The sequence below is a fragment of the Lissotriton helveticus genome, chromosome 1_2 (assembly GCF_964261635.1).
Source record: "Lissotriton helveticus chromosome 1_2, aLisHel1.1, whole genome shotgun sequence".
Classification (NCBI taxonomy): domain Eukaryota; kingdom Metazoa; phylum Chordata; class Amphibia; order Caudata; family Salamandridae; genus Lissotriton; species Lissotriton helveticus.
The window spans coordinates 330,874,127-330,898,518 of NC_136058.1; the positions used below are offsets into that span (position 1 = coordinate 330,874,127).

At 45.5% G+C, this 24,392-nt stretch overlaps 1 pseudogene across 1 annotated transcript in view; it reads right to left on the minus strand.

The window, feature by feature from the left end:
- Positions 1-353: 353 nt before the first annotated feature.
- LOC144803075 (uncharacterized) overlaps positions 354-24,392 on the minus strand; it is a 59,071-nt pseudogene continuing 35,032 nt past the window's right edge. The window contains exon 2 of the transcript XR_013605496.1: positions 354-5,979. The product of XR_013605496.1 is annotated as an uncharacterized LOC144803075 (transcript). The remainder of the gene's footprint in view (positions 5,980-24,392) is intronic.

Consider the following 24,392-nt stretch of genomic DNA (forward strand, 5'->3'; position numbering starts at 1 on the left):
TCTCAAATTCTGGGGGTACAGCTACCAACAGCTCTCCTCATGGTGTTTACTTTATGCATCTACAGTCGGTGCACATTCCATTTAAGAGAACAACCTTTTCAGCTCGGTGGTATGCTTCCTGGAATCAGCCTGATTTGCTTTTGTCGTACTTCGGTCAGCAAAGGTTAATGTGTCTTCCACTAAAATGTCCTTGGCTCACTTTTGCTAACATGGCTTGAGCGGTAAGGCCATACTCAAAGGTAAAGCAAAAAAGTGGAAGTCACAAATTTCAATACAGTGTAGTAAAAAGAGACAAAGAAATTTAAGATGCAATGCAAGTTCAGATAAACAAAACTATTTAATAATGAGCAAAATCCAAAGCTGTGATGTAAGGATTAATAATAAGCAAAAATAACTCTCCTAAAGGAAATCAAGGATACTGTTGGTCATGTATTCAATGCCACAAAAAAGAGCAGAATGGAGAAAAAAGCTGATCCACTGAATTGATGCTGAAGCTGCACAAAAGTGGCTTGAAGTGCAAAATGCCCACAAAGTAGAGTTGGATCCGCAAGTCGAAACTGAATCTACGGCCAACAAAATGTGTCAAACTTCAGGTAGTTAAAACAACTGCAGAGCTTCCAATTTATGGAGATGATTCAAGGTTGATGATGCGAGCCAAAGCAAAGAATATGGTGTGAGAACAAGCAGCGTACTGGAGCTGACGCTGACAATTTGAACATAAAATTTGTAACAGTCAAGGTGTATCACAGCATCGATCAGTGATTAGAAACCAAATTTCAGCTATCCAAGTGGAAAAGTAGAATAGCAACAAAGGAAGACCAAGGTGCAGGAATCTCAGGTTTTGGACTCTCTGTGCTTTACATTGTATCCGTACAATGAGGCTAAAATTTGTTCATCGTTTAAAATGCACACAAAGGATAAGAGTACTTCAGAAGCAGTTAATAACAAAGTATCTTTAGCGCCTACATGATGGTAAACACAACAAAATCAAGTAAAAGAAGAAGGGAAAACAGCGTTAAGACAAGGAGGAAACAAATGATCCTAGCACTGTAATATCAAATACTTGTGACAGGAGTCCCTAAATAATGTAGCAAGTACAGAAATATTACTTCAAGTTTTACGTTGCAGCTCCTCAGTCAAACAAATGCCTGGGACAAGTGCTCTGGTGTTCTAGCAGGATCTTCCAATTTGCTCCAATAGCAGTCCAAATACCCGCATCCACTTCAGATTTACCACTCCTGTCGAGTTGGATACCTTGGAGGCTATTTGCAATGATAACTTACACCCATGAGTAATCTACGCTTACACTTTTGAGTAACTTTACTACTTTTGGCTATTCACCATTTACGAGTGTAAAATTATTAAAAAGTGTAGATTTGCGGTCTCCACTCCTGAAACAAGGTGAAGCCACCCAAATTTACGAATGAAAGCTACAAACAACAAAAAGGAGAAGTAATAAGTCCAGCAACACACATAGCCAACCACTCATACTGCAACATCCTCCTATAGAACAAACTGGAGGCATGGGCTTAACAGGAAATAACCGCCCATAGAATATAATGGAGGTATGGGCTTAAAAGGAGCTAATCTTAAATGATAGTAATTTATTTCACATTTTTTAAAATACATACAAATTCTATGGAATGTTAAAACAGTATATGTGTTTAGAAGAATTAGTGTCCGATTTTAAAGAGGCATAAGAACAGCCATTTTAAAGCAGTCTCACCAGCTATTGAATTATTCAAATATAAAGTACAATCATCCTCACTTTATGGTGCGGACCTTTGGGCCTATGCCTCAAAGGATACTTTTCGAGTGAGGGAAAACTCCTTTATTAGGCAACTTCTAGGGATACCAGGGTCAACACCACTGGCACCAGTATTATGGGACCTTAACTTTCGACGTACAGATGACTATGCTTCTCTTCGTCCGCTCCTTTATTGGATCCGTTTATGGTCCGTTGAGGAGCTGACAGATTATAGAGAAGCATTGAAAGAGATATTGGCCATAAGGAATAGCACGCATTTGCCATGGTTAGAGTACGTCAAGAAATGGTTTGAAAAATTAGGGCTAAGTGATTTCTGGTTTGATCCTGATTCCCTCACAAATAGTTCAAAAAAGATTTTGAAGCAAAGGTACTGGGATTATATCAGGGACTCAGTGTTATTAAACCCCAGAACAGGGACTCTAACTTCGAAATTTTTTGAAATTAAAATGACTATGTATTTAGAGCCCTTTATGGATGAAATTCACCCCCCACTGGCCAAAAGCCTATATTTAAAGTTCCGGTATGGTATCTTACAACTAAAAGAAAGGACAACCAGCTGGACCTGTAATAAGGGGTTGGCCGGGGCCGCTGGCTCTGATATATGTGAGCTATGCGAGATGAGGTTGAAAGAGGATGAGTCCCATGTTTTATTTATATGCCCAGCTTACCTAAGAGCCAGGAAAAAATGGCTCAAGCCAATCTGTAAAAGGCTAGGCTTCAGACAAATTAAGGTTGGACTTAGAATTTTTAAGGGTGACACTGCACAACCGATTGTGTTCAGCCTAAGTCGTTTTCTCCTATGTGTAGCCTTGATTAGGAGGATGAAAAACCTAAAAACCTAAAAACCTAATAAAATAGGCTACTTTACCATGTTTTTACGTTATTGGTCAGCTACTAAATGTTGTTTGCTTACTGTCCTGATGTATATTCTTCTTTTTAACAAAACAGTTAACTTATTTTTTTATCAAATTTGAATATTTAGTGTTCTGTATACTAGAGGGGCCAATCACGATCTAGTCAAATTAAGTGGATGGCTTGAAAAATGAACTGAATTTTAGGTATTTTATGCAAAGGAAATGTGTTGATATTTTACCCGCTGCTATTGCTTTATTATGTATTATATTGTAACATGATGTATTATGATTGTATGCTTGTATCTTACAAGGTTTTTTAAACCGAATAAAGATTGAAATTGAAATTGTTTAGAAGAATTATTTTATGGTAAAACATGTTAATAACATTTCATTGAAAAAATTTGATCAATTTGTTCTTCAAAATGTGAAATTCATTATTTCTGTACATAATGTTTTGTAAGTTTGAGTTCATATACAAAGCCCATAAATACAAATATTTCACTTTAGGTTGTGGCAGGCTTGGCAAGCAAATGACTTCAAATAGGCCACAAATCATTATTAAGTAATTAGACTAGTTAAAGCATGTTCATCTCTCAGTGTGTGCTTTTCTCAGTAGGCAGTTAGTAAGACCATCAATGGACTGACGTCTTTGCAGCTGCTTCATGTGAAGGTTTTGTGATGCTGACACATCTTCCCCAGGGTTGACTGTTAGCACCTTTTATTTTCCCACATTGTCTCTTTCATGTAGAGATGTTACATTTACAACTGTAGTTTCTGTCATATTGAGAACACTGATATTTTGTTTAGGGTTGAGGGTTCCCTCATGTTTAATCAAACTGAATCTCTGACTGATGTTTTTCTGGTATTTAGTACAATGATAAGGTTTTACCCAGTGTGGATTCTCTTGTGTTGAATGATATTGGCTTTCAGACTGAAGTGTTCCTAGCTTTCACAGTACCCTTAAGGTTTTTGCTCAGTGTGAATTGTCTTGTCTCTAGTGAAAGTCATTTGACAACTAAAGCTTTTCTGGAATTCAGTGCACTGAAAGGGTTTGAGTCCAGTATGGATTCTCCCATGTTTAATTAAACTGGATCTCTGACAGAATTGTTTTTTGCATTCTGAGCACTGATATGGTTTATGTCCAGTATGGATTCTTTCATGTTTAGTTAAAAAGGATCCTTGACTGAATCTTTTCTGGCATTCACTGCATTGATAAGGTTTTTCCCCAGTATGAGTTCTCTCATGTCGAATAAGATGGCCTTGCTGACTAAAGCTTTTCAGGCATTCAGAACACTGATATGGTTTGAGCCCAGTATGGATGTTCTCATGTCGAGTTAAACTACATTTGTAAGAGAAACTTTTTTGGCATTCCGAGCACCGATACGGTTTATGCCCAGTGTGGGTTCTTTCATGCACAGCAAGGTTGCATTTCTGACTGAAGCTTTTCAAGCATTCAGAGCACTGATAAGGTTTTTGCCCAGTGTGAGTTCTCTCATGTCGAATAAGATGGCCTTTCTGACTAAAGCTTTTCTGGCATTCAGAACACTGATAAGGTTTTTGACAAGTGTGGATTCTCTTGTGTCGAGTGAGACTGCCCCAACACCTGAAGCTTTTCTGGCACTCAGAGCACTGATATGGTTTTTGTCCACTGTGAATTCTCTTGTGTCGATTGAGACTGCTCAAAAACTGAAGTTTTTTTGGCACTCGGAGCACTGATATGGTTTTTCACCCGTGTGGATTCTCACATGTCGAATGAGAGAGGATTGGTGACTGAACCCTTTCTGGCATTCAGGGCACTGATAAGGGTTTTGTCCACAGTGAGTTCCCTCATGTTGAATGAGATAGTCTTTTTGACTGAAGCTTTTCTGGCAATCAGAGCACTGATAAGGTTTTTGCCAAGTATGGATTTTCTTATGTCGAGTAAGACTGCCCCAGCGACTGAAGCGTTTTTGACACGCGGAGCACTGATATGGCATTTCTCCAGTGTGGATTCTCACATGTTGAATGAGAGAGGATTTGTGACGGAGACCTTTCTGGCACTCAGGGCACTGATAAGGTTTTTGTCCAGTGTGAGTTCTCTCGTGTTTAGTGAGGTGGGATTGATAACTTAATCCGTTCTCACATTCATTGTTCTTATTCGAGATGTATGCATCTCTGTGTTGTGTTCGTTCCTTGTCTTGGATACATGCCATCTTAAGATTGACTCTGATTCCAGAGTCTGTACTCGTTTATATTACACTCTGCATTAACCTCTAACATAAACTGAAGATGCTCTTCTTAACATTTGTATTTAACTAATTATAGCTTTTATCTGGAGATCAATTTCCTACTTGTAAAGGCAGCCTTAACTTGTCTTGTAAACTTTCATTGAGGAGCCCCCTGTAATTATTAAGATGTCTCTCATGGATTCATTTTCTCCAAGTTATGCCCGGGTGATTTTGTGGCTCCCGTTTATCATATTTGTTATAGGATTTTCAAAAACACTGATACAGCATTTTGGGTTTAGTGTTTGTCTGCTAAGTATATTTGCTCATATAAGTAGTGACAGGTAAATAGGCATTACAGGGTGGTTTATGAATTATCAATAGCAAAGCACTGGCTGCTTTTAAGATTTCTATGCCAGTATATGCTTTTTCACTCAACCGCTAAGACAGGTACATGATCACCTCTGGACGTTCAGGACACTTTAAAACCACTCAGATCAACCCAACAGACACAGCTGGTGTGGAGAATCGTTCTATAATGGAAATGATAATCCATCTTCTTTGCTGTAATGGCATCTGAGAGAGAGCATTTACAGATACATTCTTTTAAACAATGTGATCTTTCCTATGAATCTCAAGAGATGGAGACAAAAGCATACGGAGGTCATTAGTCTTCCTGACAGTTCTGTCATATCACGTGTACGGATACTGATCTGTTGGGGAGGGGGTTTGGGTCTCCAAGGCATTAACCGGATAGAATTTACAACACTGATTATTCTCAAGTGCACTGCGTGGGTATCAGTTGCTGCCAATGTTCTTTGTTCTACCAATCTCGAAATGTTTCCATTAAGTGAAAATATTCTTACAATTAGTAGATGCAGACTTTCAATTTGCACTTGTGTTTCTTTTATATTTCAGAGGCTACTCAATCTCAGTAAATGACTCTTGGTAAACAGTTATGGTCATTTCACTTTAGACATTTCACAACTTTCACATTCTGCATGTTTTTCTGCTCCAAGTTCCTCACCGTTCCTGACCCACAGAATATGTTACTCCCCTAGAGCTCAAGAATGTTTTAAATTTCCTTGAAATAATGCTTTTTGTCGTGTTTCAATAAATTAAAATCTTCATTTTCTGTTCTTGTTTCAGTGACCTGTAGAAATAGAGTTAGAGAAAAAATGTCTGAGTTATTATACAGCACATCTACAGGCTCAGATAGCAGACCCTAACAGCAAAGCTACTTCTTCATTGCCCCCTTATTCCTATTTAAAGGCCCATAAAACATGCAAATTAAAACAATCTGGTAGACAAACAGCATGTTAAAGTCCTTGTACATAATTTAGCCCAACTTCAACCACTCTGTCAGTTACCAAACCATGCTCTCTGAGCAACAGCAATTCAAGTTCAAGCTGATGCAGCTTGTGAACCAAGGCTGAGAAATGGCAGCAACAAGGAATCAATGCAAATCCAATCTCAGTTCTCAAGGTGAATCAGGAGTGGAAGGGAGGCAACCACTCCAAAGGACACTGAAGACAGGTTGGGGACACATCATCTATAACATGTCAGTCAAATGGCTGGTTGGTGATGTTGGAGTCAGCAAGTCAGATGAAGGACATTTAAGATGGCAGGACTCATAGGCACTCCTTTGTGATGGGAGCTATGTAGTCAGTGAGCAACTGAAAACAACGCAAATAAGATGACAATGTGCAATTAGCGACCACTGCCCCGGAAGGGCAAATAGCGAAGCAATGCCTTGTTTGATGGATGATGACCCATTCCATGGCTGGCAACTGTGACTGCAGGGCAGCACGGCTTCCCAGCACAGGGCCAGGCAGGTATATGAGAGGATAGAGAAGCTGAACAAGGGCACACCAGTCACGCCAATATGGATGAATGCATATGCCATTATTATAGCATGAACACTGGTTTCATAGGACTGAAGAATGGGCAAAATTAGCAACATTTCAATAAAGTATTACATAACAGTAAATTATGCAGAATCAGTTTTTTAGACCAGGTATAAGATATTACGTACCAAGTGGTGTCAATTTTACCTACAAGGGTCCTCTGATTCACAAAGAATCTGAATGCGAGGAGTGATTTGAAAAAGCAGCGTGGGGGGGACGCAGTCATAGGAGAGAACGCAGAGTATCACTAACGTGAAGCAGATCCGCACAACTTTAGTGCCTACATACATGCAAAGGAGACACCTGAAATGTGTTCTACACCTCACATGACCCAAATCACCTTCGCACACATACCAAACCTCCTGTTGGGGTGGGGAGGGGTGGTGAGGTGAGGTGGAGGGGCTCCAGCCATAAAGCACAACACAATATACAAAAAAGAGCTTGTAGGTATTCTGGCCACTGGCATTCAGTGTACAGTAATGTGTACTTGACTACTCTAGTTAGTAGTGTCATGGACAGTTTCTGGGGACTGTGGTCCCCTACAATAAGCACCTGCTGCTCCATGTCTAAAAGAAAAGGTCTCTATCTGCTTCCGATTTTTTCATTTACATGTAATTATTGGTGGAGAGGCACTTAGAAGTAGGCTGAATACAGCTAGCGAATGCTGCAAAAAAAAAACATTTACAAAACCCTTAACCAGGTGCACAATTCAATGGTGTGTGCGGACACCACCACTAGGCATAGCATCTAATCCTTTACCACTTTTCCTAAATATTTGGGAAATAAAAACCAAATGTTAAGTCTCAGCACGGCCACTAAACAGGTCATTATCCTGGGATTGTGGTCCCTCGGCCTCTCCACCACATTCTCTGCCACCACGTGTGGTTTACTGCATTAGGAAACTACAACCAGGAGACTGTGCTTTACCCTGACCTACAAATTTGTCTAATAGTGTGTTTGGGGAATCGCTGATTACATTAATACCTCGCCCCGTATTTATGTCCAAGATCGGGGGTATTTACCATCATCCAAGGGTTGCAAACAAAACTGGGCTTTTAAAAATGGGCCTAGACTGTGGGACATCTCGGACTGTGACCGGCAAATAGGTGAAAAGGCAGCTGATCAAAATGCCATAGATAAGGGCCAAGATAGGAGAAAGCCCGACCACCAAATGATGACATTGGAATATGCAGAGGAAATAAAAGAAGTTGATTTTTAGATCTTAGTCCAGTAGGTATTTTGGGCCTATGGCTAACAAAGATTTGTAGGTCAGGCAGAGCAACTTGAACAATGCTCTCTTTCAAATGGGGAGCCAATGAAGAGCTCTGAGCGTGGGGGTGGATGGCGTCAGTGGAGGTAATTTGTTCACATAATCGGGGAGCAGTGTATTGAACCACCTGCATTTTGGATAAATGAGATTCATTTGATGCGAAAATTAGGGCATTGCCATAATCCATGCGACTGATGACTAATGACATGATTAATGCCGCGGAGAGAGTCCAGGAGCATAAAGTAAGCCACCTAAAGATTCTCCTAAGAGTGTGCAATATGCAAAAGCACGTGCCGCAGATGGAGGTGATCTGGTCTTTCATAGATAGCTTATCATCTAGGAGTATACCCTGACTGTTCCACTGTGTGACGGGGCAGAACAAAGCTCAGCCACGAGTTATCCGTTCAAAGAAACTGAGCTTTGCCAATCGGTAGAATTTCAGTTTTGTCCCCATTTAATTGGAGACTGTGAGAGGCTGGCCTGGTATAGACAACCCTTGCACCTGTCCAGACAACCCTTAAGGTGATTTAAGAAATCTAAGACAACCGTAGAAAGCTCTCTAACTGGTGGCTGTGGAGAGCAGCCTTCAGGCCTCGTCTTGAAGGAGTGTAAAGAAGTTTGCTTTAACAGAATGGAATTTTATAGTATATATTAAATGGAAAAGGATCATAAATAGTATTCATAAAAATATGTATTTATTATATAAGACTCTCTAGTACGTTACAGTATCATGTATCAGTACATGGAGATAAACACAACGCGCACAATACTTTAGCAAAGAAACACAGTATATAGTACTAATACACAGTGGGCCCCAGGGGGGACCAAACCGTATAATAAGAAAGTGGTATAAGAACCACGACTCATGTCCAGTCAAAGATGAGAGGACGTAGAAATGCTGGGGACCCACAGAACCACCCAAGGTAAGTTGATAGGGAGCCCATGGAGAGCACATGCAGTGTGGGAACACGACCGCAGGCTCCGTACAACCCTATGTGTAAGTCAAGGTTGTTTTTTTAACGATTAAGGACCCTTCCCAGTGGACCCTGAAGAAACCCTGTGGAAGACAGAAGGTTGGAGAGCCACCTCACCCGTGGATACCCTAGTACCCATGTTATCTACACCAGGGAAGCCTGGGGCTTAGGGGTATAGTGGTGTCAGAAACCGCCGTCAAGGCCAATGGAGGACTTCAGGAAAGTGTTGTGCTGGAAGAGGAAAAAGTGTTTGTGGGGAATCCAAACATGGATTCTTGAAGAAGAGTACCTGAAAGCAGAGGGGACAGAGTCTATGTCACACGGGAGTGACCACGAGACTTGGAAGACGAATGCCTTCCATTGTTGGGTGCTGCAGGGAAGATGACGATGACCTTGACTCTGCAGCTGTGAGGACCAGGCAACGCTGAGGAAGACCAGGACCAGGGTACGAGCTGTCCCACGAAGGATGTTGAGTGCTGAGGGGTCGGTGTCCGGCGGGAGCACCAACAAGCCTTGGTAAATGCAACTCATGCAGGCAGTCAAGAAGGTGCAATGTTAGGACTAGCAAGGTTCAAGGGACTCATCAAAAACAGGGGAGTCAGGACAGGCCCTGAGCAATCAGGAGAGCCCAAAAGTAATGAGTGTGACCCTCAAATGGACCTACAGGCTGGAGGCACTGTAGTCACGAGAGAACGTTAAGCAGCTCACCGAAGGAGCAGGCCACAGTGATGCGATGTTGTGAAGATCTTGGTGGAAAGAGTTATCAGAGGTTGGGGCTACTTGGAGCCCAATGCACCTGTTGCAAAGTTGCCAACAAGCCTTTGCACTGGCAAAGAACGCGGTGCACAGGGGTTCGGTTATTGCAGCCCCCTCGAGGGATACTGGCCTCAAACTCGGTGAAAGGACAGCGCAGGCCTCGAGGGATGTAGAGAACCACCACCTGTGTTGTTGAACCCTTCGGAGTCTGCAGGAGCTCGGGATCAGCAGAACGGTCAGCAGTGTTGATATAACTGTCAATGCAGGGAAGTGATTCCTTCACTTCAAGGGAGATTCCTTCAAGTGTCTCCACAGGCCTTGGAGGGCCTCTGTACGAAGCACGGGTACGGATGATGCAGCAGACAAGCAGAGAGAAGAAGCAGGCCCTTAAAAAGTCCAGCGAAGTCCAGGGTGTCCAGGCGGTCGAAGATGAAGTGGTATTGGAATAGAGACGTGTCCCACGATGAATCTAGGGACCTAAACGCATTTAAGCCCTTAATTACCCTAGGGAAAGGGTAGGAACGATTTAGGGGACCCTCCCAACCGAGGGTCTGGAAAGGGGGGAGTTTACTCCCATGTCCTTTGTCCAGTTTCGCCCCAGAGCACGAGCCAATGGATCCCAAGACTTTTTTTAACTGGACTATACATGGGGACACCAAATGTGCCCCTCATGCAGACTTTCTGGCGCTGGCAAGCACACCCACCCAGCCCTAATACACTAAATCCTGTCTGGGAGGAGGTCACATCTAACTGTGACAGGATGCCTATTGTTCAACGTTCCTCTGCTCAAACTAGGCTCAGCAGCAGGAGGGCAGAAATGTGTCTCTGATCGGCAGTAACCATTTTGTGCTGTAGGTCTAGAAGGCTGGTACGGGGAACACTGAGAGCCTAATGGAGGGCTCTTCCAGTGCTTGGAATCATATCTCCGAAGCCGTTTACGGTGTTGGGGTATGATTCACATGTTTGATACCAAACATGATAGAATTTGTTGCAGCCGTTTTTGATATGGTCATCTTGTAATTACGGGGTGTCCATCTATATAGTATATGGTTGCTTCACTAACAACCCGGAAGAATGGACTCTGTAGGCTGTAGGGGTGTCCTGCTCATGCAGGGCCCCCCTCACACTTAGAACCAAGAACCCTGCCTTCAGGATTGTAAAGGACTGCTACAGGGGTGACTCTTATGTTTTAAGTGCAGTGAACCCTTAGATATAGTAAACCTATATCTTTAGTAAGTGGTGCAAGCACCAACTTACACAGGCGGCAATGGCAGGCCTATAGTTCTATTTTGAATGGTCTATCATGGGTGGCACAATACATGCTTCAGCCCATGGGAGACCTCTGAGGTACCTATGCCATGGGTACCGTATACAAGGGTACCCCAGTATCCAATCTGGGATGTACCTAAGTAGTAAACACAACAGTTTAAGGAGAAAGTAGATAGGCGGGGGTCCTGATTAGCAGGATCCTAGTCAGACTAGTCAAAAACAGCATCACATCAAGAAAATAGTGGGGGTAACCATAGAAGCAGATCCTACTTTCCTACAGAGACAGTAGAGGGACATCCAGGGAGCGATTTTCCTCATGCAGGCGATGAATCGCTGTTTGACGTTCTCAATGTCCTTCCCAAATGAGGGATGACCAGTTGGGTGTCGTATGCATAAGAAAGTATTTCAAACCTGCATGACTTGACTAACTGGGCTCGGAGGGCTGGATAAATATTAAAAAGTGCAGGGCTCAAGACGGTTCCCTCGGGGACTCCCTCATCCAGGAGATTGGTTTTGGAATGGTAAGTGCCCATGGAAACTGTTTGAACCCTATCTTTGAGAAATCTTTGAACCATTCGAGGGAATTGCCCTATATACCATTTCGGTAGAAACGTTGAATCAAGATGGAGTGTGGGATGTTATCAAACGCCACTGAAATTACAAGCAGGACCAGTATGGTGGGATTTCCTGCACCCAGCGATAACCTGATCTTATCTGCTACTACGGAAGTATCGGTGCTTTTGAAAGGTTCGTAACCCAACTGGGAGGCATCCAGCAAACAAGAATTCTCCACAAAGGAGGAGAGCAGTTTGTTGACGTAGGACTCTAGAACTTTGCCCCACACAGGGAGGAGAGATATGGGGCGATAGTTAGCTGGTTCCTTGGGATCGGCATTGGATATTTTAGAATAGGTGTGACTTGTGCTGCTTTCCATAACCGTGGAATGGCCTTGCCAGGGTCAGAGACTGGTTACACAGTGATGTAATAGCAGGTGCAAGAAGACTAGATAAGGTGGCAATAAAATGAGGAGGACAGAGATCGGAAGGGGAGCCGGATTTGACTTTAGCTAGCAAGTCGAGCATATGAGATTGGGTGCTAGGCTCGAACCTTTTAAATACCACTGAAGTATTTGATACCTTTTGTAATTTTTTGATTACACTATTGGCTTTCTAATTCTAAGTGCTGTCTCACACAGGTAGGGACATCATAGCACTGTAAATATACAAGTCCCTATTCCCTAGTGCACCAACCAGGATTCAAATTAGCGACCCTCCAGTTTGGCACAAAGACATGAGTAATTATATCATTAACCAACTGACCATTTCATACAGAATAGTTTAACTTGCATTTACTCTTCATATCAGGTGTTTACATTATATTAAAATTCCTCACACTCGGACCTCATTGACACAACCCTCATCCAGCTCAAAGTTCCGGGGCAGTATATTATGAATTTACAAATGAATGCTAAAATAAATAAATGTAAATATCAGAGGCAAATTATTTTAGCGGAAATAAATATATAGACTGGTTGGGCCCTGTTTGTTCACAATATCCCCCACCTTGGCTAAGGCCCATGTACCCTTGCCTTGAGAGTCCGAGTGCTTATGATATCCTGAATATATTTCAGCCTCAGCACACACAACATCTTGCATGCACACTGGATGCGTAGGCACAAAATTGACAAGGAGGCCCAGAGCATGGCTCTGGGGACGTAGATGGACACTAGTAGCACATCACTGGCGGGGCACAAGACTACGACCTGTGTCCCTCACCACATACAGTGTGTGGTGGTGGTAGTGGTAAACAGGCTTTTGTACCTGTTTGAGGATGGCCTCGATGCCTACAGGCCACTGAGTAAAGTTCCATTCACTTGTCATAACCAGACCCTACAATTACATCCCTGTTTGACTTTCAAGTCATGTATATTTCTAGTATAAGGTAGCAGGTTCCTATATTGTTTACACAGGTGTATGTATGCTGTTACCAGTTGCATCCATGTCAGATTGCCCTTGCCGTCATTCCTGAAGAGGAGAGTGTAACTTTGGACACAGAGGTGTGGAGGAATGGAGTCAGGACTGCGTTCCAGAAAGTCTATGTGACCTTTTCAGCAGAAGATTGTGGATTGGTCTTTATTGAGCTCTACTGTGAGGAATGTGGAGAGTCTGCAGAGACAAACGATAGTGAAAGCCAGGTTTCTGGGAAGAGCTAGATTCTTTGTTTTCCTTTGGGTCACTGTAAAATCAAGAATACGTCTCCATTTAATGAACAAAGATAAGTTTATTCAGGAGAAGGAAATGTCCCCATCTAGGATTATTGCTTTTTTCTGCAGTTATTTACATCACCATTCCCATGAGGTCCTCACCTCTTAAAATCAGACACATGCAGCCTCAGCTCTGGGGATGAACACATTGTATTATTGTAAGAGGCTTCTAATCAGCTTCCTAAAGGTGTCCTTTCTTTCTAGAAAAAGGCAGCAATTCTGCCTCTAGAATCCTATGAATCTTGCCTTCAGCCCATCACTCATGCATCACATCCCACAGACATCAAGAAAGTGGTTTCTCCCCAGACTCCAGGTCTATTACACATTACTCATCCTTACAAGGTTCAAAGCTACTCGTGACATGACCCCATGTTGTGTATCTGCCCTGATGAAACTGCACGCTCCTCTCCAAGAAGATAATCTCAACTCACGAGTTGTGCCCAGGCCTCATTGCACCGGGTTTTTTCAGATCCTTATTTCTCTAGTTTGGAACACTCTCCCCTCTCAGATAGGAGCTAACCAGTGATTTACCAAACTAATGTTAGCACTGAAAGGTCTCTTAACTGAACTATGAAGTTCTGCCACCCGACCATCCCAACTCTCGAGCCACCTCCAGGCGTGGCCACAGTGGCTATAAACTGTAACCCCCTCCATTTATAAAAATGTGTGTTCGAGGCATGTGTGCTGTAGATACACAAGCTTTGTATACCCCAACATCTTGTGTTGGTTCCGGATGTTTGCAAGTTGTTTTTCTTTGAAGAAGTCTTTCCGGTCACAAGGTAAGGTGACTCCTCCTTTCGGTGAAAGTGTGCATGGGCATCAACTCCATTGTTAGATCACTTTTTTCCGCCATCGGGTTCGGACGCGTATTGCTCCGCTCCAGTTCAAAACCGTTCCTCGGATTCCACTCGGTGCGCAATCCACACTACCCTCAACGGTATTGTTTACGTACACGTTTCCCTGTTCTCCACATATCAGATCGATTGACAAACTCTCCATTTTGGATAGAAAACCTTGTGAGCGGCCGTCGGGCCTTAGCGCGTCGGGCCAGCCTCCTATCGATGGAACGGACTCCATTCCAATTCTGTCCTGCGTGCCATGCCAAGTCACCTCACACCAACCTACATCAAGTTTGTAACTTGGGCCTCTCTCTAGAGCACAAGGAGGAAAACTGCGACACATGAAAGTTGTTTTGGTCCAAGAAGGCTCTACGCAATCTACGAGCTTGACGACGAGAGATACAGCACCAAAGCATATAACACACTCCAAATATCTTCAGGGAAGTATCCGACAAAGAAGACATTGAAGTGTCCGCCGCAGAAGAAGAGGCCCTCTCCGGTCCAGAGTTCAATTTCAATCTGTAGATCGATCTGGAGTCCGAAGATGTGCCTCTGAGGCAGGGTGCTGTGAGTACTGAAGACCCCTTGCCCCCTAAATCCTCTTCTAAATCCCATAAGGCTACCGTACCATCTCTGCCTTCCGGCCGAGGTCAGCCAGACAATGTTTCTGACGCCCTGCCTCTCGGCCTGGCACCGAAATAAACTATCAAGCCAGACGGGACCGAGTTGGCTGGAATTACTTTCGGATCCAAAATCATCAGGCTCCAAGGACAAATCTGGTTCAGAGCCGTAACCCTCCGCTTCGAAACACAAACACGTTTCGGAGCTGAAACATTCTAAAGACAAGGTGATTTCAATACCAAAATCCAGGGGCAATGTTCTCGAGCCTACAGAACCAATTTTAGACATTCTTAAGGCCAAATTGGATCCCAAATAAAAGGAAATTTATATTAATCCTGATATTGGACCCATTTTAGCTAAAAATCCAGCGAAACACAAACTTCCTACAAAGGACACTTTTGATAAGATTCATGTTAGAAATGGGATCCCTGGCTGGCCAGGGCTTGCGCCAAAGTCAGTCAGAGACCACCACTCCTAAGTCAGGGCAAGGGAGTTACACGCCAAGATAACCCCTGCTCACCCTCTAGGTAACGTGGCGCGAGCAGCAAGGCTAAACTTGGAGGCGATGTGAGTTAAGTATTTGCTCACGCACCCCAGCAACAACACCCAAGGCCCACCACAAAGGAAACTCCACACAAGGTTATATATAAAAATAGCCTTTGTATTACACCAAAACACATTAGATACACACACTTTACAATGTGCCAACAGGCACGGGCAGAATTTACAGGGGATATGTACAAGACAGGGCCACCTGGACCACTGTCAGGAATCAGCACTTTTAGAACTTAGAATATAAAATCACTGTAGCACAAATTAGAACATAAGTACACAACCAGTAACTACTGGTAACGGTTAAGTACCACCTACGCAATCCTAACCACCTTAGGAACAGGTCACGCAGGGAACCAGGACCTCACTAGCACCACCTGCACTAGGAAGAAAAACCACCTAAGTATCACAATACCTGTAGGGGTATAAGCACATAACACATGATGCATAACATACATTCAGAGGTGTAAGGAACAAGGCACATGACGCATTAACAACACATTCAGAGGTGCAGGGCAGGAAAACACATGATGCCTAAAAACATTCAGAGGTGTATCAAGAACAATTGTGCACAAATCACCTTTAGGCAGGAACACCAGAACTGTCCCAATGTCAGGGGACTACACGTGACAGTTGCCCACAAAGTGCTGGGCAACTAGGTAATAAAGTTGGGCCACCGCTGGAGCCTCGCAGGCTCTACCCAACTGACTGTCTCCTGAGCCTCTCTGGCTCAACCCACAATAATGCGCCTGAGCCCCTCGTGGGCTCTAAGAAATTAATGTGGCCCTCAAGAGCCTCTCTGGGCTCTTAAAACAAATGTGGCGCTGCTGAGCCTCTCTCAGGGCTCAAGAAAAAAAAGGGGGGCTGGGAGCCTCGGGGGTCCACAACAAGGAATGCCCCAAGAGCCTCTCGGGGCTCTTCACACAATGCCCGGAACGTTGGAGTCCCTCTCGCAGGACTCTGAATTAAAGAAATGCCCCTACGGGCCTCCGTGGCTCTGAATCCAGCAAAGGTGCGGCGTGAGCCTCTCGGGGCTCTAAATAAACACTGCCCAGGAGGAGCCTCCGTGGCTCGAAATTGCAAATGCCCTGAGCCTCGATAAAATAAAGCAGCCCAACTCCGTGGGAGTCCCGCTCGGGGGACTTGAAGTACGTCGATGCCCTTGAAACCTTCTCAGGGCTCTACAACTGTAATGCCCCCTGGGTGCTGAAACCGGACGATGGAGCGGCCCTCTACCATCCGGAGCCGCACTTGCACTACTGCTGAGCCCCCCAGACGCCCACACTCACCGGGCTCCTCTGCGGCGGCTTCCTTCTCTGGCTGTGGGACCTCGTGGTTCTTGTGGCCGGACTCCTCTCTCTGGATGCGGAGTTCACGGGATCACGGAGGCGATGCAGCCTCTTAGTACGACTCCAGCGTACTCGGCGTCCTCGAGGCACTTTGGAGACACGGAGTACGAGGTGTACTGGGCAGGTGATTGCACGGCGGTACGTCTCATAGGGTGTACCGAGGCAAGTGCGGTGGCGTACTCCGAGGTACGTTTGGAGGCTGGTGAGCTTTTGTACGCTTCTAGAGTACATTCGCAGTGGACTGGGGCCGGGCAATGGTGTACGCTTTGTGGCAATGCCGGGTGGGCACCGGCTTTCAGCAAATAAAGCGCTCCCCAGTGCTGTAGTAGAAGATAGAGCGCCCCCAGGCGCTATGGGAGAAGGTAAAGTGCTCCCAGCGCTATCAGCAAACTAAAGGTCCACGCGAAAATAAAGCGCTCCCAGCGCTAGGTGAAAGTAATGCGCTCTCAAGCACTAGAGGCCCAAATAAAGCGCTAGGGGCCAACAAGCCCAGCAAAAGTCCTTCTAGGCAGGCAGGGGGGGCAAGGCTGGGCCCAGAGCCAGCTCACTGGGTCTCCAGGCAGGGAGACAGTCCAAGTGGCGGTCCTCCTGGCGCCCAGCACAGCAACAGCCCCCCTAAGACAGGATCCTGGAACAGAACAACTTGTAAGGGGACACAGCCCCTTCTTATACTGTAAATTCCTTTGTCTGTAGGTTCAGGGTGGGGGAGAAACCAGTCACAGCTGGTTTTGGAGCACCCTTGATGGCTCAACCACCCCTTTCATTCACTAGGGAGGCTAGGGTCGTTAGACGCACCACAGGGGGCGGAGCCAGCATTGTGTGGGGGAAAGCCCAGCCCCACTCAAGACACAGGGGCACTCCTCCCCAGCCATCAGCATGCTTGCTAATCTCCACACTCACCACCGGGCAGACCCATCATGACTCATGGAGCCTGGCATCCCAGCCAGCTCCAGCCAATCACACGCCAGCACCTTTACAGCACACACATAGCCATGTCTAGAAGTGGCACTTCCACACTAGACACATACATGCCGCATCCATCATCTTGCAGCATTCAATCACACGAGTCCGCACATACCAGACTCGAGCCTGTACACCCCACGCATCAGGAACTACCAGGGACACATACATTCCCCATGCATTCCTATGGGACGGCAGGCCTATCACACCACATTCACTCAAAGTGCGCACGCACTTTCCGCTGGGACACAGTGAAAGTGCGCAGAACCCAAAAATCACCATCACCAGGTCACCATTAAAAGCATAAAGTTTAGGGGTGAACCTGCCAAAAGGGCCAAGTCCAACAATTCCCTTAAAGAACAAGAAGGGCATGTCTACTAGCCCTGTTCATCTTGCCTCACAACTCTCTCCACCTCTTCCATCTTCTTCTCAATTAATAATTGAAGATCCATTACACAAAACACCTCATGGACCTCCACATACAGATCCGGATGTGGATCAGGATGATGATGATACTCATTTTCCTGCACACCCATGGAATGATTACACCATTGACCCTCCAGTAGACAATGAGCCAGACCTTTATTCTGCACAACCATCACCACCAAATGATAATTTGGCTGATCAACAGCTCATTGCCAGGGCAGCAGAGTATCATGGGGTGCCATTACATAGAGAAACATTAGAAGAGGACTTTCTATTTGAAACACTTGAGTCCACACATAGGTCAAGTCAGACACTCCCTATGCTTAAAGGCATGATGAGACATGCAGATAATATCTTTAAAGACCCTGTCAGAGCACATATTTTAACTACAAGGGTAGATAACAAATATAAACCCTCACCATCAGCTCCTGTGTTTATTAAGGGACAATTATCGCTTGACTCCCTAGTAGTATATAACACTCGCAAAAGAGCTAACTCGCAAACCTCTGGGAATGCTTCTCCCCAGATAAAGAATCCAAGCGTATAAATGCCTCAGGAAAATGAGTAGCTATTCAAACCGCTAACCACTGGTGCATCGCAAACACACATGGACTACTAGCTAGGTACGACAGGGCACATTGGAATGAGATGGAGCACCTGCTTCAATATCTCCCAGATGAACACAAAACTAAGGCGCGGAAGAGGGGAAACTCAATGAGGTGGGCTTTAGACGCAACTGACACCGCAGCTAGGGAGATCAATACCACCATTTTCCTTACAAGGTATGCATAGCTAAGGAACTCGGGGTTTCAGCCTGAGGTTCAACATTCCATCATGAACACTCACTTTGCCAAGGAACACCTGTTTGGTCTTGTAGCCGACCAATCCTTAGAAAAGATGATAAAGGGCACTAAATTAGCAAAATCCATGGGAGCGCTTCAGTTTCCATCCAATAGAGGCTCCTTTCGCCACTCGTTTTACAGAAGCAGGGTCCAAAACAACATCCTCAGACTCAAATGCTTCCTCTTACAAAGGTAACAATCAATCCTTTTTCTATAGAGGATATAGAGGAAACAATTCCAAAGGAAGAGGTAAGGGCGCCACAACACGTAACACCCCTTCCCCTAATAAACCTTGACTTTCCCACACTTCGACCCGATCACTCAACACCTGTCGGGGGGAGACGTCAACAGTTTCTCCCCTTTTGGCAATCTATAACAACCGATAAATGGATACTAGACCTTATCAAACATGATCATTGCCTGGAGCTCACCTTCAATCCACCAAATATTCAACCTGGCTTTTACAAACTGTCGTCAGACCATCTGGAGTTACTCAAACAAGAGGTGCAACCCCTCTCACAAAAGGGAGCCATAGAACCATTTCCGTTTCAGTACCAAGGTTCAGGGGTTTACTCTCTTTATTTTCTAATTCCCAAAAAGGATGGATCCTTACAACCAATTTTGGATCTCACATAGTTAAACCAGTACATAATGTCAGAATATTTCCACATGCTAACGCTTTAACAGGCTCTTCCTCTCCTACAGCAAGGCGATTTCTTTGTCTACACTGGACTTAAAAGAAGCATATCTTCACATTCACATTCATCCAGCTCATCGCAAATATCTCAGATTTGTGATAGAAGACAAACACTATCAGTTCGAAAGTACTTCCATACTGAGTAACTACTGCTCCCAGGGTATTTACAAAATGCCTAGCAGTAGTAGCAGCTCATCTCAACAATTCATGTATTCCCCTACCTAGACGACTAGCTTATAAAAGCCAGCACACAACAAAAGTGTTTACAAAACACTCAGACCACACTACACCTACTCCACCAATTGGGTTTCACGCTCAACAGTCAAAAGTCTCACCTACAGTCATCAAAGATACATTCTTATCTAGGAGCCACTCTCAACACTCACACAGCTCACGCCTTCCCCAATGCAGCCAGAATTTCCAATATCCAAACCCTATTGCTGCAGTTCCAAACCAACCAAACCTTACCAGCCAGGACTTTCATGCAGCTACTGAGAAAGATGGCATCATGCATTGCAATAGTATCTCATGCCGGACTACACATGCATCCATTACAAGAATGCTTAGCACGTCAGTGGAATCAGTCACAGGGTGAACTGATCTAGTGTTGGTGTACAGTTGCACCCATAGCTCTCTACAGTGGTAGAACCCACAACATGTATTAAAAGGGCAGCCTTTCATCGACCCTGTTCCAAAAGTCGTGCTAAAAGCAGATGCATCTCTCATGGGTTGGGGTGCACATCTCCATCATTACACAATCAAAGGTCTATGGGACAACAAACACAGATGTCTCCACATCCACTACCTGGAGCTTCTATCCTTTGAACTGGCCACCAGGCAGCCGATGCAGCAGAGTACTGGCCTCAACAGGCCAGTACAGGGATGGGGCGTGGGTGCAACCCACCTGTGTCTCCTCATTGACACCAGATGCCCCCCACGTTGCCGCTGGCCGTGATCTGGCGGGGCAGCTGTATAGACAAAATAGACACCAACCAATGCATTCCTATGAGGGCAGCCTCACTGTAGTGAGAAACCAAAATGGTTGTTTGTTACTACCAGGACATGCCACACAGTTAAGGCACATATCCTACCTTTTACCTACAGTGCACCCTGCCCATAGGGTTAGTTAGTGCCTACCTTAGGGGTGACTGATATGTGATAAAAGGGTAGTCACAGATGTGGCACACACTTTACGTACCACGTCACAGCGACAGTAAATTGCACGAGAAGGCCCTGCAATGGCAGAGGCCTGAGACAGGTTTGAAAGGCTACTTTGGTGGGTGGCACAAGCAGTGCTGCAAGCCCACCAGTAGCATTTAATTTGCTGGCCCTGGGTATATAAGATACCACTTTACAAGGGACTGATAGGTAAATTAAATACACCAAACATGTGTAGACCAATCTTACCATGTTTACCATAGAGAGCACATGCACTTTACCATGGACAGAAGTGATAAAGGGGCATATGTAGGTAATTCATATTTTGCAATTCTCAAATAGCGATTTTTAAGGAATCGCTATTTGAGAATTGCAAAATGGAATGTAGGTAAAAATTCGCAATTTATTTGCGAATCTCTAAAATTCCTTACTTGCGATTAGCAAATTGCGAATCGCAATTAAGGAATGAGTGTCCCATTCATTCCTATGGGCTTCCTATGGGCCTTAGGAATGAATGGGGATACATTCTCAAATTGCGATTTTCTATGAGAAAATCGCAATTTGAGAATCGCAATTCCAAGTGTGCCAGGGTGTCCAAAGGACACCTGTTGCACCCCTGGAATGTGCCTGTAAGTACATGTGGCGCACATACATGCCCTAAGAGCATGTCTGTACGCCACATGGCACTTTGAATTAAAAAACAAAATTCATTTTGACTGGAAATCGCAAAATACCATCTACTTGGAGTAGGTGGTATTTCGCGATTCCTTAAGCCAAAATCGCATTTTAAAAGTCACCCCTACATAGCATTTAAGGAATCGCAAAATTGCGATTCCTTAAATGCTTGAGCAAAATAAGAAATCGCAATTTTTGCGATTCCTTATTTTGCTATGTGGCACCTACATCCCAAAAGGCCGTTTGCGATTCGCAAACGCCGGAATTCTGCGAATTCCGGCATTTGCGAAACGCAAACGCCTTCCTACATATGCCCCAAAGTGCCCAGAGTCCTAAAACCACCAACACCAGGTCAGACAAAATACCAGGAGGAAGGCAAAAAGTTCAGGGATGACCCTGCAAAAAGGCGAAAGTCCCTTCCAGCCTAAAGCCAGGGAAGACCAATCAATACCTTGATGACCTTCCCTGCTTGGGGCAATAGAACACAGACGCAGGCCCGCAACTGCAGGGTCACACTCCAGTTCTACACCAATCTGAAAGCATGCGGTTTCCTCTGACTAAGCTCCCAGCACCAACTAAGCTACCCCACTGGGACTCCCTAGCTGTCTGCGGCCAGGACCAGACCCTAGGCCATTCAGATGTCCCTGGTCCTTGGAGTGGGGGGAAGTAGCCCCAGGTACATAGTATCTATTCTCCACTCTACCTCTCATAAGTGCAGTCCTATACTGCCACTGATCCCTCAACCCAGGGCCTGCACCCTCAGGCTGACAAGGAGTCATGGTGAGGCTCTCCTTCCCCTACTTCTAGTTCTGAGGTTCTGCACTCTCCTCCTAGGAGAGGCACCCTCAGAACGCAAATCTCCTGCCAGTTCAGGACCTCTCTCCTGCAACTGGTCTCCAAAACTAGGATCTAAACCCTCAGGTAGAACCGAGGCCAGAGGCGAGAACTCCCTCCGGCTGCACCCCTTTCCAGAGTTCTGCACCCTCCCCTCTGGAGTGGTATCCCCAGAAGACAAAACGGTAGGGACACTGGTTACAGATGCCCTTCCCTCTAGGTCAGGCAGAATCTGAACCTGGCCTCCCAGGCCAGGGACTACACCCTGTGACTAAACACTTGCTTGTCACACCGGGACTTACGGGGAAGCACGCAGGCCCCCCGCAAAGGTAACACATACCTCAAGTGTTGCATGACAGTCTGCTTGGTGCTGATCTCCCGACCCCTGCCCTTCTGACAGTGCGCAAACACACCCCAGGACAGTAGTGGTGTCACCTTTGTCACTCCTAGAAGGCTCAACCGTTATGGCTGGCCCCTGACCCACTGGTGAATCTCTCCCCCTCTCATCGCTCCATCTGGACTCCTGCACTGCCAGGCACAAGAACTGATGGAGCTCTGCTTACAGATGCTCCAAGTTCTCCTGACACTTGGAGATCCCCCTCAACTGATGGCCAACTAGTACAGCCTAGGTTCTCCACCTGGTATTCCCTTAGATAACCCTCCAGGCCCTGTGACTGGGTTTTGTGTACCTAGGGACACATCCCATCCTCACTCCTTCGCTGAGACAGGGCGTAAGTCCCTACACCCCTCTCACTACACCAGGACCTATCTGGGTTACTAAGAACCTTTCCCACCACCCTGGGCTGGGAAATACCTGAGCTACTCCTCTTAGGGTCACTCTCAAATGCCTTCTCAGACCCTCCGGCACTCAACCAGAGGTCTGCCTCCCGTGCAAGCTACCTAGGATCTCACACTCCAACAGGTGTTGGCGTAACCCTGGAAAATAAGAACGGAACATGTGCTCTCTGACAATCATATTGATCAGCTCTTCGAAATTGTTTGCTGTGGTACCCATCACCCAACCTTCCAATGCATCACAACACTCATCCACAAACTCCCCCCAAGACTGGTGAGACAGTTTCCTACTGCCCTGAACCTCAACCTATACCCTTCAGGTGTGACACCCTCTTCCTGGGAACTAGGTACCATAGTCTGGGATCTGGGAGGGGGGCTTCCCACACTGGGCTGTCTTTGGCTGCTACCACTGGACCCAACCCTCACTGGTGAATCCAGACCACTAAAACTACACTCAGGGGACATATCCTCAAGAGTCAACTTTTCTCTGGTGAAGGCCCTCTCTGCCATCGCCATCATCTCCGGTGCTAAGACCCTTTCAGTCTCTAGCTTTTTCTCCTCCACACCCAGCTGTGCTATCTCCTGTGCATGCTCTAATCTGAGCCTCTCCAAAGCCAGCTGATGCTCCCTTTCTTCCCTCCTATCTACCCTCTCCTCTGGGGGCAGGGAAAGGGATAGGGCACTGCCCCTGACACTGGATCCAGCAAGGGACTCCCTCTCTACGGGGTCCTCACTATCTACTGGTGTCCCTGCCCTGTCATTTTCACCCTCCTGTGCAGACTCTTCAGGACAACCCTCAGACCCACCACCCTCTTGGTGTACGGATTGGGGACTCTTCCACTCAGAGATCTCGAATTTCGATTCATCCTCTTGTCATTGGAGCAGAATTTTCTGAAGGCTTAGCTGGGTGTCTGACCCACTCACTGGTATGTCTCTCTCCTCACAGAACTCTCTCAACTCCAACATGCTGTATTCGAGCAGATCACGCCAACTAAAGGCAGATTCCATTTTGGCAGGATACCCAACCCACAGTGTCAAACAAGGGACCTAGGAATCTGAGCTGGAGCAGGAGTACCCAATTCAAAAAATGACACTTTGGGGAGAAATAAAACAATCAGGAGAAATTCCCAAAACACAACCCGCGGCGCTGTGGTATTGCGCAAGTCTTATCCTCACCGCTGACAACCAATGTTAGAAATGGGATTTCTGGTTGGCTAGGGCAGGTGCCTAAGCCAGGCAGAAACCCCCACTCTAGTCAGGACACGCTGAAGATAACCCCTGCTCACCCCCTTGGTAGCGTGGCACGAGCAGTCCAGGCCTGTCAAGTGCCACACATCAGGTGTGACACTGACGCATTTCAGTTCACCGCACTGAATTGA